This window comes from Chiloscyllium plagiosum, unplaced genomic scaffold (assembly GCF_037043375.1).
Source record: "Chiloscyllium plagiosum isolate Xiang-an unplaced genomic scaffold, Cpla_swu_hap1 HiC_scaffold_31, whole genome shotgun sequence".
Classification (NCBI taxonomy): Eukaryota; Metazoa; Chordata; class Chondrichthyes; order Orectolobiformes; family Hemiscylliidae; genus Chiloscyllium; species Chiloscyllium plagiosum.
In genome coordinates, this window is record NW_028270169.1 from 66,812,020 (window position 1) to 66,826,201 (window position 14,182).

General features: G+C 56.7%; 1 long non-coding RNA gene across 1 annotated transcript in view; it reads left to right on the plus strand.

Moving 5' to 3' along the window:
• Window positions 1-11,280: 11,280 nt before the first annotated feature.
• Window positions 11,281-14,182, plus strand: part of LOC148141965 (uncharacterized) — a 40,512-nt gene continuing 37,610 nt past the window's right edge. Inside the window, exon 1 of the long non-coding RNA XR_015752259.1 lies at window positions 11,281-11,465. This is a non-coding gene — a long non-coding RNA (uncharacterized LOC148141965). The remainder of the gene's footprint in view (window positions 11,466-14,182) is intronic.

Sequence of the window (14,182 nt, forward strand, 5' to 3'; positions counted from 1 at the left end):
TCTCAGCCTCTTTTGCCCTCTCTTTATCTCTCTCCCACTCTCCCTCTCTATCCCTCTCTCGACCTTTCTCTCCCTCTCTCCCTCTCTCTCCCTCTCTTCCTCTCTTGCCCTCTCTCCCTCTCTCGCCCTCTCTCCCTCTCTCACTCTCTCTGCCTCTTTCGCCCTCTCTCCCTCTTTCGCCCTCTCTCCCTCTTTCGCCCTCTCACCCTCTCTCACTCTCTCTGCCTCTTTCGCCCTCTCTCCCTTTCCTTCCCTCTCTCCCGCTCTCGCCCTCTCTCCCTCTCTCGACCTCTCTCCCTCTCTCGCCCTCTCTCCCTAGCGCCGTCTCTCAGCCACTCTCGCCCTCTCTTTATCTCTCTCCCACTCTCCCTCTCTATCCCTCTCTCAACCTTTCTCTCTCTCTCTCCCTCTCTTCCTCTCTTGCCCATTCTCCCTCTCTCACCGTCTCTTGCCCTCACTCCATCTTCGCCCTCTCTCTCCCCTCGCCATCGCTCCCTCTCTCACCCTCTCTCTCGCTTTCGTACTCTCACCCTCTCTCGCCTCTCTCCCTCACTCCATCTCTCCCTCTCTCGCTCTCTCTCGCCCTCTCTCCCTCTCTCACCCACACTCCCTCTCTCGCCCTCTCACCCTCTTTCGCACTCGAACTCTCTCACTCTCTCTGCCTCTTTCGCCTTCTCTCCCTCTCTTTCCATCTCTCACTCTCTTACCCTCTCTTGCATTCTTGCCCTCTCTCATTCTCTCTGCCTCTCTCGCCCTCGCTCCCTTTCTCGCCCTTTCTCGACCTCTCTCGCTGTTTCTCCCTCTCTCACCCTCTCTCCCTCTTTCGTCCTCTCGCCCTTTTTCGCCTTCTCTCCCTCTCTCACTCTCTCTGCCTCTTTCGCCCTCTCTCCCTTTCCTTCCCTCTCTCCCGCTCTCGCCCTCTCTCCCTCTCTCGACCTCTCTCCCTCTCTCGCCCTCTCTCCCTAGCGCCGTCTCTCAGCCACTCTCGCCCTCTCTTTATCTCTCTCCCACTCTCCCTCTCTATCCCTCTCTCAACCTTTCTCTCTCTCTCTCCCTCTCTTCCTCTCTTGCCCATTCTCCCTCTCTCGCCGTCTCTTGCCCTCACTCCATCTTCGCCCTCTCTCTCCCCTCGCCATCGCTCCCTCTCTCACCCTCTCTCTCGCTTTCGTACTCTCACCCTCTCTCGCCTCTCTCCCTCACTCCATCTCTCCCTCTCTCGCTCTCTCTCGCCCTCTCTCCCTCTCTCACCCACACTCCCTCTCTCGCCCTCTCACCCTCTTTCGCACTCGAACTCTCTCACTCTCTCTGCCTCTTTCGCCTTCTCTCCCTCTCTTTCCATCTCTCACTCTCTTACCCTCTCTTGCATTCTTGCCCTCTCTCATTCTCTCTGCCTCTCTCGCCCTCGCTCCCTTTCTCGCCCTTTCTCGACCTCTCTCGCTGTTTCTCCCTCTCTCACCCTCTCTCCCTCTTTCGTCCTCTCGCCCTTTTTCGCCTTCTCTCCCTGTCACACCCGCTCTCTCTCTCTTCATCTCTCGTCCTCTTTGTGGCTCTCGCCTGCTCTCCCTCTCTTGCCCTCTCTCACCCTCTCGCCCTCTCTCCCTGTCTCGCCCACGCCCTCTCTCCGCCTCTCGCCCTCTCTCCCTCTCTTTCCCTCTCTTCCTCTCTTGCCCTTTCTCCCGCTCTTGCCCTCTCTTGCCCTCACTCCCTCTTTCGCCCTCTCTCTCGCCTCGCCATCTCTCCCTCTCTCACCCTCTCTCCCGCTTTCGTACTCTCTCCCACTCTCGCCTCTCTCCCTCTCTCCCTCTCTCGCCCACACTCCCTCTCTCGCCCTCTCACCTTCTTTCGCACTCGCCCTCTCACTCTCTCTGCCTCTTTCGCCCTCTCTCCCTCTTTCGCCCTCTCTCCCTCTTTCGCCCTCTCACCCTCTCTCACTCTCTCTGCCTCTTTCGCCCTCTCTTCTTCTTTCGCCCTCTCTCCCGCTCTCGCCCTCTCTCCCTCTCTCGACCGCTCTCCCTCTCTCACCCTCTCTCCCTCGCGCCGTCTCTCAGCCTCTCTCGCCCTCTCTTTATCTCTCTCCCACTCTCCCTCTCTATCCCTCTCTTGACCTTTCTCTCCCTCTCTCCCATCTCTCCCTCTCTTCCTCTCTTGCCCATTCTCCCTCTCTCGCCCTCTCTTGCCCTCACTCCATCTTCGCCCTCTCTCTCCCCTCGCCATCGCTCCCTCTCTCACCCTCTCTCGCCTCTCTCCCTCACTCCATCTCTCCCTCTCTCGCCCTCTCTCCCTCTCTCGCCCACACTCCCTCTCTCGCCCTCTCACCCTCTTTCGCACTCGACCTCTCTCACTCTCTCTGCCTCTTTCGCCTTCTCTCCCTCGCGCCGTCTCTCAGCCTCTCTCGCCCTCTCTTTATCTCTCTCCCACTCTCCCTCTCTATCCCTCTCTCGACCTTTCTCTCTCTCTCTCCCTCTCTTCCTCTCTTGCCCATTCTCCCTCTCTCGCCCTCTCTTGCCCTCACTCCATCTTCGCCCTCTCTCTCCTCTCGCCATCGCTCCCTCTCTCACCCTCTCTCTCGCTTTCGTACTCTCACCCTCTCTCGCCTCTCTCCCTCACTCTATCTCTCCCTCTCTCGCTCTCTCTCGCCCTCTCTCCCTCTCTCGCCCACACTCCCTCTCTCGCCCTCTCACCCTCTTTCGCACTCGAACTCTCTCACTCTCTCTGCCTCTTTCGCCTTCTCTCCCTATCTTTCCCTCTCTCACTCTCTCACCCTCTCTTGCATTCTTGCCCTCTCTCATTCTCTCTGCCTCTCTCGCCCTCGCTCCCTTTCTCGCCCTTTCTCGACCTCTCTCGCTGTTTCTTCCTCTCTCACCCTCTCTCCCTCTTTCGTCCTATCGCCCTTTTTCGCCTTCTCTCCCTGTCACACCCGCTCTCTCTCTCTTCATCTCTCGTCCTCTTTGTGGCTCTCGCCTGGTCTCCCTCTCTTGCCCTCTCTCACCCTCTCGCCCTCTCTCCCTGTCTCGCCCACGCCCTCTCTCTGCCTCTTGCCCTCTCTGCCTCTCTCGCCCTCTCTCCTTGTCTGACCCTCTCTTTCTCTTTCTCGCCCTCTCGCCCTCTCTCGCCCTCACTCCCTCTTTCGCCCTCTCTCTCGCCTCACCATCTCTCCCTCTCTCACCCTCTCTCCCGCTTTCGTACTCTCTCCCACTCTCGCCTCTCTCCCTCATTCCATCTGTCGCCCACACTCCCTCTTTCGCCCTCTCTCCCTCTTTCGCCCTCTCTCCCTCTCCTTTCCTCTCTACCTCTCTCGCCCTCTCTCCCTCTCTCGCCCTCGCTTCCGCTCTTGCCCTCTCTCCCTCTCTCCTTCTCTCGCGCTTTCTCGCCCTCTCTCCCTCTTTTGCCCTCTCTCTCTCTCGCCCTCTCTCCCTCTAGCCACCTCTCCATCTCTCTTCCACTCTCCCTCTCTATCTCTCTCTCGACCTTTCTCGCACACTCTCCCTCTCCCCCTCTCTCGCGCTTTCTTGCACTCTCTCCCTCTCTCGCCACTTCTCCCTCTCTCGCACTCTCCCCTCACTCTCGCCCTCTCGCCCTCTCGCCCTCTCTCGCCCTCTCTCCGTGTCTTGCCCTCTCTCTCAATCTCTCGCCCTCTCTCCCTTTCTCACCCTTTCTCGACCTCTCTCGCCGTTTCTCCCTCTCTCACCCTCTCTCCCTCTTTCGTCCTCTCGCCCTTTTTCGCCTTCTCTCCCGGTCTCGCCCTCTCTCTCTCTCTTCATCTCGCGTCCTCTTTGCGGTTCTCGCCCGCTCTCCCTCTCTTGCCCTCCCTCCCCCCTTGCCCTCTCACCCTCTCTCGCCCTCTGTCTTTCTCTCGCCCTCTCTCCCTTTCTCGCCCTTTCTCGACCTCTCTAACAGTTTCAACCTCTCTCGCACTCTCTCCCTCTCTCTCACTCTCTCTCTCTTTTGTCCTCTTTCCCACTATCACCCTCTTTCCCTCTCTGGCCCAGCCCCACTCTCTCGCTCTCACTCTCTCCCTCTCTCGCCCAACCCCTTTCTCTCGCCGTCTCTCCCTCTCTCCCCATCTCTCCGTCTCTCCCTCTCCCACCCTCTCTCCGCCTCTCGCCCTCTCTCGCTCTCTCGCCCTCTCTCCTTGTCTGACCCTCTCTTTCTCTTTCTCGCCATCATGCCCTCTCTCGACCTCTCTCCCTCTCTCGCACTCTCTCCCTCTCTCGCCCTCTCTCCCTCTTTCGCCCTCTCTCCCTCTCACGCCCACGCCCTCTCTCCGCCTCTCGCCCTCTCTGCCTCTCTCGCCCTCTCTCCTTGTCTGACCCTCTCTTTCTTTTTCTCGCCCTCTTGCCCTCTCTCGCACTCTCTCCCTCTCTCGCCCTCTCCGCCTCTTTCACCCTCTCTCCCTCTCTTGCCCTCTCTCTCTCTCCACCTCGCTCCCTCGTTCGCACTCTCGCACTCTCACCCTCTCTCATCCTGTCTCTCCCTCTCTCCCTCTCACGCAATCTCTCCCTCTCTCTCCCTCTCTTGTATCGCCCTCTCTCTCCCTCTCTGCCTCTCTACCCCTCTCACCGTCTTTCTCCCTCTCTCCCTGTCTCGCCCTCTCGCCCTCTCTGGCCCTCTCTCCCGCTCTCGCCCTCTCTCTTCCTCTTTTGCACTCTCTCCCTCTCTCGCCCTCTCTCTTTCTCTCACCCTCTCTCCCTCTCTCGCCTTCTCTCGCCTTCTCTCTCTCTCGCCCTCTCTCCCTCTCTTTCGCCCTCTCTCCCTCTCTGTCCCTCACTCTCTCCCTCGCACTTCCACGCCCTCTCTACCTCTCTCGCCCTCTCTCCCACTCTCGCCCTCTTGCCCTCTCTCTCCCTCTCTCGCTCTCTGTCCCTCTCTTTTGCACTCTCTCCCTCTCTCGCCCTCTCTCTTTCTCTCACCCTCTCTCCCTCTCTCGCCTTCTCTCGCCCTCTCTCTCTCTCGCCCTCTCCCCCTCTCTTTCTCCATCTCTCCCTCTCTGTCCCTCACTCTCTCTCTCGCACTTCCACGCCCTCTCTACCTCTCTCGCCTTCTCTCCCACTCTCACCCTCTTGCCCTGTCTCTCCCTCTCTCGCCCTCTGTCTTTCTCTTTTGCCCTCTCTCTCACTTTCGCCCTCTCTCCCTCGCTTCCTCTCTCGCCCTCTCTCCCTCTCTCTCCTCTCTTCCTCTCTTGCCCTTTCTCCCTCTTTCACCCTCTCTCAACCTCACTCCCTCTTTCGCCCTCTCTCCAACCTCGCCATCTCTCCCTCTCTCGTCCTCTCTCCCCCTTTTGTACTCTCTCCCTCTCTCCCTTTCTCCAACTCTCCCTCTCTCCCTCTCACCCACACTCGCTCTCTCACCCTCTCTCCCTTTTTTGCTCTTTCACCCTCTCTCACTCTCTCTCTGCCTCTTTCGGCCGCTCTGCCTCTTTCGCCCTCTCTCCTCTCTCGCCCTCTCTCCCTCTCACCCTCTCTCGCCCTCTCTCCATCTCTTTCCCATTCTCCCTCTCTATCCCTCTCTCGACCTTGCTCGCCCGCCCACTCTCCCTCTCTCAACCTCTCTCCTTCTCTTGACCTCTCTCCCTCTCGTCCTCTCCCCCTCTCTCGCCCTCTCTCCCTCTTTTGCCCTCTCGCCCTCTCTCACCCTCTCTCCCTCTCTCGCCCTCTCACCCTCTCTCGCCCTGTCTTCCCCTCTCACCTTCTCTCCCTCTCTCACCCTCTCGACCTCTCGCCCACTCTCCCTCTATCCCCACTCTCGAACTCTTTCACTCTCTCTCCCTCTCTCGCCCTCTCACCCTCTCTCACCCTCTGTCTTTCTCTTGCCCTCTCTTCCACTTTCGCCCTCTCTCCCCCTCGCCCTCTCTCCCTCTCTCGCCCGCTTTCCCACTTTTGCCCTCTCTCCCTCTTTCGCCCTCTCTCCCTCTCTTGCCCAGTCTCCCTCTCTCGCTCTCTATCCATCTTTCTCCCTCTTGCCCTCTCTCCATCTCTCTCCCTCACTTCCTCTCTCCCCCCTCTCGAACTTTTTCGCCCTCTCTCCCTCTCTCACCATCTCTCCCTTATTCACCCTCTCTCCCACTTTTGCCCTGTCTCGCTCTCACCCTCTCTCCCTCCCTCGCGCTCTCTGCCTCTCTAGCCCAACTGCCTCTCTCGACCTCTATCCCTCTCTCTCCCTCTCGACCACTCTCGCCCTCTCTCCCTATCTCCCCTCTCTTGAACTCTTTCGCCCTCTCTCCCTCTCTCGCCCTCTCACCCTCTCTCACCCTCTGTCTATCTCTTGCCCTCTCTCCCTCTCTCCCCCTCTCGCCCTCTCTCACCCGCTTTCCCACTTTGGCCCTCTCTCCCTCTTTCGCTCACTCTCCCTCTCTCGCTCTCTATCCTTCTTTCTCCCTCTCGCCCTCACTCCCTCTCTCACCGTCTCTCCCTCTCTCGCCCTCTCTCCCTCTTTTGCCCTCTCTTGCTCTATCCCTCTCTCCATCTCTCGCTCTCTGCCTTTCTGGCCCCCTCCCTCTCTTGCCCTCTCTCCCTCCCTCGCTCTCTCTGCCTCTCGATCCCAACTCCCTCTCTCGACCTCTCTCCCTCTCTCACCCTCTCGACCTCTCTCACCCTCTCTCCCTCTCTCCCCCTCTCGAACTCTTTCGCCCTCTCGACCTCTCTCGCCCTCTCTTCCTCTCTCCCCTCTCTCGAACTCTTTCGCCCTCTCTCCCTCTCTCGACCTCTCTCCCTTCTCTCACCCTCTCGACCTCTCTCGCCCTATCTCCCTCTCTCACCCTCTCACCCTCTCTCACCCTCTGTCTTTCTCTTGCCCTCTCCCACTTTTGCACTCTCTCCCTCTCTCTCCCTCTCTCCCCCTCTCGCCCTCTCTCCCTCTCTCGCCTGCTTTCCCACTTTGACCCTCTCTCCCTCTTTCGCCCACTCTCCCTCTCTCGCTCTCTATCCTTCTTTCTCCCTCTCGCCCTCTCCCTCTCTCTCCAATCTCTCTCCCTCTCTTCCTCTCTCTTCCTCACTCGAACTTTCTCGCCCTCTCTCCCTCTCTCACCGTCTCTCCCTCTCTCGCCCTCTCTCCCTCTTTTGCCCTATCTTGCTCTATCCCTCACCCCACTCTCTCGCTCTCTGCCTCTCTAGCCCCCTCCCTCTCTCGCCCTCTCTCCCTCTTTTGTCCTCTCTCCCTCTCTCGCCCTCTCTCCCACTCTCCCTCTCTCACGTTTTCTTGCCCTCTCTCCCTCTCTCGCCATTTCTCCCTCTCTCGCACTTTCTCCCTCACTCTTGCCCTCTTTCGTCCTCTCTCCCTCTCTTCATCTTTTGCCCACTCTCCCTCTCTCCCTCTCTCGCCCTCTCTCCATATATTGCCCTCTCTCTACCTCTTTCCCCTCTCTCAGTCTCTCGCCCTCTCGCCCTCTGTCTTTCACTCGCCCTCTTTCGCCCTCTCACACTCTCTCGCCCTCTCTCCTTCTCTTGCGCTTTCTCACCCACACTCCCTCTCTCGCCCTTTCTCACCCTCTCTCACTGTCTCTCCCTCTCTCGCACTCTCTCCCTCTCTCTCGCCCTCTCACCCTCTTGCACTCTCTCTCCCTCGCACTCCCACTCTCCCTTTCTCTCCTTCTCTCCCTCTCTATCTCTTTCACCCTCTCTCCCTCTCTCACCCTCTTACCCTCTCTCGCCCTCTCTCCCTCTCTCGTCCTCTCTCCCTCTATTGCACTCTCTCGCTCTCTCTCCCTCTCTCGCCCACTCTCAAACTCTTTCGCCCTCTCTCGAACTCTTTCGCCCTCTCTCCCTCTCTCACCTTCTGTCTTTCTTTCACCCTCTCTCCCATTTTTGCCCTCTATCCCTCTTTCCCACTTTTGCCCACTCTCCCTCTTTCGCCCTCTCTCACTCTCTCGCCCACTCTCCCTCTCTAGCTCTCCCTCTCACTCTCATGCCCTCTCTCCCTCTCTCGCCGTTTCTCCCTCTCTCACCCACTCGCCCTCTTTCGTCCTCTCTCCCTTTCTTGCCCTCTCTCACTCTCTCACCCTCTCTCGCTCTCTCGCCCTCTCTCACTCTCTTTGCCTCTTTTGCCCTCTCTCCCTCTTTCGCCCTCTCTCCCTCTCCTTCCCTCTCTCCCTCTCTCGCCCTTGTTCCCTCTCTCACCCTCTCTCCCGCTCTCTCCCACTCTCCCTCTTCCACCCTCTCTCCCTCTCTCGCCCTCTCTTTCTCTCTCACGCGCTTTCTCTCTTTTGCCCTCTCTCCCTCTCGCCCTCGCTCTCACTCTCGCCCTCTCTCCCTCTCTCACCCACTCTCCCTCTCTCGCTCTCTCTCCCTCTCTTGCCCACTCTCCATCTCTCGCCCGCTCTCCATCTCTCTACCTCTCGCCCTCTCTTGCCCTCTTTTGACCTCTCTCCCTCTCGTCCTCTCGCCCTCTCTCCCTGTCTCGCCCTCTCCCTCTCTCGCCCTCTCTCCCTCTCTCAACCTATCTCTACGTCTTTCTCCCTCTCTCCCTCTCTCGTAGCTTCTCCCTCTCTCGCACTCTCTCCCTCTCTCTCGCCATCTCGCACGCCCTCTCGCCCTCTCTTACCCTCTCTCCGTCTCTTACCCTCTCTCACTCGCTCTCTCCCTTTCTCTCCGTCTCTAGCTCTCTCGCCCTCTCTCCCTCTCCCGCCCAATCTCTGCCTCTTTCGTCCTCTTGCCCTATCAGGCTCTTAGGTTAGATTACTTACAGTGTGGAAACAGGCCCTTCAGCCCAACAAGTCCACACCGACCCGCCGAAGCGTAACCCACCCATACCCCTACATTTACCCCTTACCTAACACTACGGGCAATTTAGCACGGCTAATTCACCTGAGCTGCACATCTTTTGGACTGTGGGAGGAAACCGGAGCACCCGGAGGAAACCCACGCAGACACGGGGAGAACGTGCAAACTCCACACAGTCAGTTGCCTGCGGCAGGAATTGAACCCTGGTCTCTGGCGCTGTGAGTCAGCAGTGCTAACCACTGTGCCACCGTGCTGCCCTCTCTCACCCTCTCTCCCTCTCTCGCCCTCTCTCCCTCTCTCACCCTCTCTCTCTCTCGCCCTCTCTCACCCTCTCGCCCTCTCTCTCCCTAATTCGTCCTCTCTCTCTCTCTCTCTCACCATCTCTCCCTCTCTCGCTATCTCACCCTCTCTCCTCTTTCATCCTCTCCCCCTCTCTCACCCTCTCTCCCTCTCTCGCCTGCCCCCCTCTCTCGCTCTCACTCTCTCCATCTCTCGTCCACCCCCTCTCTCTCCCTCTCTCCATCTGTCACCCTCTCTCGCAGTCTCTCCCTTTCTCGGCCCCTCTCCCTCTTTCGCCCTCTCTCCATCGCCCTCTCTCCCTCTCTCACCCTCACTCTCCCTCTCCCTTCCTCACTCCCTCTCTCTCTCGCCATCTCTCCCTCTCTCGCCCTCTCTCCTCACGCCTTCTCTCCCTCTCTCGCCCTTTCCCTCTCTCCCTCTCGCCCTCTCTCGCCGTCTCTCGTCTTCTCTCTCCCTGTCTCCCTCTCGTCCTCTCGCCCTCTCTCACCCACTCTCCCCCTCTTTCGCCCTCTCTCCCTCTCTCGCCCTCGCTCCCTCTCTCTCCCTCTCTCCCTCTCTCCTTCTCTCGCCCTCTCTCTGTCGCCCTCCCTCCCTCTCTCGCCCTCGCTCTCCCCCTCTCCGTCTTTCGCCCTCTTGCCCTCTCAAGCTCTCTCGCCCTCTATCCCCTCTCTCGCCGTCTATCCCCCTTTCTCTCCCCCCCTCTCTCTCTCTCTTGCCCTCTCTCCCTCTCTCTCCCTCTCTTCTCTCTCCCTCTCTCTCCCTCTCTCCCTCTCTCGCCCTCCCTCCCTCTCTCTCCCTCTTTCACCCTCTCTCCCTCTCTCGCCCTCTCTCCTTCTTTCGCCCACTCGGCCTCTCTCCCTCTCTCTCCCTCTCTCCCTCCCTCTCCCTCTCTCCCTCTCTCGCCTTCTCTCCCTTTCTTGCCCTCTCTCCCTCTCTCTCCCTCTCTCCCTCTCGCCCTCTCTCCCTCTCTCGCCCTCTCACCCTCTCTCGCCCTCTCCTGTCCTCCCCTCCTCTCGCTCTCTCTCTCCTCACCTTCCTCTGTTTCTCTTTGACTGAATCTCTCTCTCCCCCTCCATCCCTCCCTCTCTGTCTGATGAACTCTGTCTCCCTGGTTCTTCCCTTCCCCCTGAGATGGTGAGAGAGGAAGTGTTTGCAGTGAGAGAGAGGTAGAGAAATGAGGAGAAAGAGTAGGGGAGAGGAAATGGGAGGCCAGGTTAGAGTGGGGGCACAGAGGGATTTAAACCGAGCTCCCGAGCTCAGGGCGCGGTGCCCTCCCCTTCCCTGAGGACCAGGACTTGGGGCTGAGTCTGTCTCTCTCCAGCTCAGCTTCTCCAACACAAAGACACACAACAACATCGGTCACTCTGCTGCTCGGCACGCTTTAATCAACATTTTTATTGGTTACAAATGGAAGTGATGGATACAGTCAGTGGGATGGTGCCTTTTCTCACCGGTCCCTGAGTTGTGAGAAACGTTGAAATGTTTCCCTGTAACCCCCTGTGGGATAAGGATGGACAAACCAGCGCTACCCTCAGTCTGTTACCATAGCGACAGGCTGCTCCATCGCTGAAACACTGAACTGAAATGAGAAAATCCCGGATGGATTGATTAATGAGGGAATTTTATTGATGGATGGATTTGGGTGAAGGGATATTTCAGCACATTCTTCAGCTGCTGCCTGAACTTAGTCTGGGTCACAGCATAAATCGCGGTGTTTGTGCAGCAACTGAGGAGCTGCAGCATGAAGCCCAATTCCCGCACAAAGTCATCGAGATACACAGACAGATACCCAATCCAATCCATTCGGTTCCATATAGAATACAGCATGAACGTTGACCATAACAGGATGAAATTGGCCGAGATCACAAACAGTAAAATGATGGATTTTTTTCGGTTTCTCATTTCAGTGTCACACTGAGCGTCCCCATTGGTGTGAGCGCGGAGTCTCCTGCGGGCTCTGCTGGTCACTACAATGTGTCTGACGGTGAGAACATTGAGCAGCAGAATCAGGAGAAATGGGACACACGGGGTTAGAATGTGGTGGAGGAACTCGATTGCGACCCAGACACTGGATAATCGAACAGCGTCTGTTACATCACAAAACCAGGGGGCGTTCCACAGCCGATACCGAGCCGTGAGCATAAAATACCAGGAAATGTCCTTTAAACAGCTCAGCACAGTCACTGCTCCCAGAACCACAGCTGCCGTTTTCTCACTGCAATATTTACTTTTCAGCTTCTGGCAACAAATGGCCACAAACCGATCAAAGGTGAAAGTGACGGTGAACCAGACAGAGCAGTCAGTGGCTGCATAAAGCAGGACGGCGTGGATATTACACACGGGGACGGAGTCCCTCAGGAAATAAAACTGTTCCCGATAAACAACGGGAATGTGTCTCAGGATCAGGTCGAGGATAATGACCAGGAGATCTGCTGCTGCCATGGCCCCCAGGTAACGTCTGACACATGGAGACAATCCACAATCTTTATAAAGCAGGACGTAGATGGTCACTACGTTAACTGTGAGGAAGGAAAACAAACCCATTATCCATCAGCCTGGAGGCAAAGGGACCCGTTTGATTGGGGACCCAGTGAGATTTTCAAATGTGCCCCTGTATTCAGGGATTTATTAAAATAATTGGAGCTGGAATAACAAATGGGAAGGTCGGAATTACTGACAAAAATGTGACATAAACCACAAGAAACCCTCCCTACCCAAACACACAGAGACACATCCATAAGGATAGATGGTTTCTAGAACATTCCCACACACTCGATCACTCGAGGGCAGACACAGGTCACTCCTTCCCAGTTCCTACTATCGAGGGTGGAAACGTTGCTGTCCTGAAGGATTCTCTCCCAGTTTCCTGAAGACAAACAGAGTTTGGGAATTTCTGTATTTTGATCTAAATTGTGGTCAATCTTGTGTCATGAAGAAATGTAAACGCAGGGAAAACGTATTCACCCCTTTAACTGCCTGAGGGGCCTTCGGAACAGTGTCACCTTCTCCCTGGAACGGGGTCTCTTCCCTCGGGATCTTATCGTTTATTCAATTCACTGATGTCCGGCCGGAACGTTCCGGGGAATGTCACTAAAAGAATGTTGGGGACAGAACGTTCCGGGGAGCACCTTGACATGTCCATCACCTTTCCCCCCCTACCCACCCCACCAACATGATGTACTGTCCCTGGACACACTGTAACATTAATGGGGTGAGAGACAGAGGGTCCAAACACAGGAATGGGAACTAAAGGCATTGCCAGATCAGCTGAAATGGTTAGATTTACCACATTCTCAATCCACCTCACAGAACCAGCCCAGACACTATAAAGCCAGAGGAGATATCTGTTCACTGTGGCACACTGTGATGACCAGGCCAGTGTACTGCTCAGTACAAACCAGCAATCTGTCCAGATTCATCCATTACACTGGTCAATACAATCCAGCAATCTGTCCAGAGTGGAACACTGTGTGCAGATTCATCCTTTGCACTGGGCAAGACAACCCAGCAATCTGTCCAGATTGAAAGACTGCACAGATCATGTCAGAGCACTTAACTTCAAACGCACAGATCAGTTCAGTGCATTGATCTATAAACCCAGATTATATATCTGTCCAGCACGGGGTGCTATGCAGAAAACAGCAGTGCGTTGCTTTGTAAACCAGGAGCAGTTACCCACCCAGCATGTAGGACTGTGTACACCACCCTAGTGCATCGATCTGTAAACCAGGAGCAGTTACCCTCCCAGAATGTAGAGCTGTGTACCCCTCCCCAGTGCATTGCTCAGTAACACTGTGTTAGATCACTGCCCAGCCCGGGGAAACTTGCAGCCCGTGCTGTAGGTACAGTATGTACAGCTCCCACCTATCTACGGCTCCATATCTCCATTGTACCATGACAAGGGGTGCTGTGGGTGTGAACTTTACTGCCAGAGAGAGATGGCGGGGGAATCAGTTTAAATATCACCACATGGGAGGGGTTTGGGAAGTAGACAGAGACGGGGAGACTGGAAGACAGTGTCATGGAAGAATGTGTTCCAAGGTTGCAGAATGCTGAAATGTAGACACTTTGATAGCATCCTGTAACATGAGCCAGTCTTCCCAGGAAAGATGGGAAAAAGGGATATTGGTGTGAGGTCAGATGATGGAGAGTTTTGGATGAGCATTTGTTCTACAGCTTTGTAAATGGGAGTCCTTCATTGCTGGAGTTACACACCATCACCCACATGCCCCTGGATATTCTGGGATTCCTGACACTGATGTCATTTTTAAAAGGCACATGATTGAGCTTTCTCAGCTTGGAGCTGCCCTGCATAGCTTACCCCGAGCATGGCAGATAAGGGACAATTGCACCACGGTTTGTCGACAGGGGCATGGAGAGCCTGGTGGATGGGCTAGTACAGAGGGGGACCATTCTCTTCCCAGAGGTGGCCACACCACCAGACCCATCGAGCATGCTCTGAGCTCCCCACCCAGCTCACTGCAGTATCTGTGGTCTGAGGAAATGTCCAGCAATACACGACAAGCAGAATAACCTTCCCCGCTCTATCAGGATAAGGGTCACCATCTTCTCTGCTCCCTCACACTCACTGTGTATCTGTTACCGCACCTACCCCTGAACAAGGCTCATGCTCCACCACTCTCACTGTTGCATGCAGCACCTTCCCCCACTCTCTTCCCTCCACATTACCCCCCCCCACCCCCAACACTAATAACACTGCATGGATACAACACTGTGGACTGACTCCCTCGAGACCCCTCACCATGACCCCCCGCCCCACACCTACACTAACACTAACAGCAGGACCACCCACTCCCACCCTCATTCCCACCCTCTTCCCTCCCATCCCAGGAGAAACAGCCTGGAATAGGACAGAAAGGGCCAAGCCGGGTGGTGGAGTGCCCGATAACAGTTCCCTCACCACCGCCCCCCCCCCCCCCCCGCCATGTGGGGACGACCTTGGTACGAGCCGGATAGTACCAGGACGCCTCGTGTGGAGATTCTGAAACATTCACGTCCCACCGACCGAGTAAGGAGCAATGTTCAGTGAAGGGCAATTCTCACTTTAAACCCACTGGCAGCTCCGTTTCCCCCCGGCACAACTTAGAAGCCGTGGCTCTGATGCCATCTCCCTTTTGTGCAGAGTTAGTACAAATGGAATCCTCACG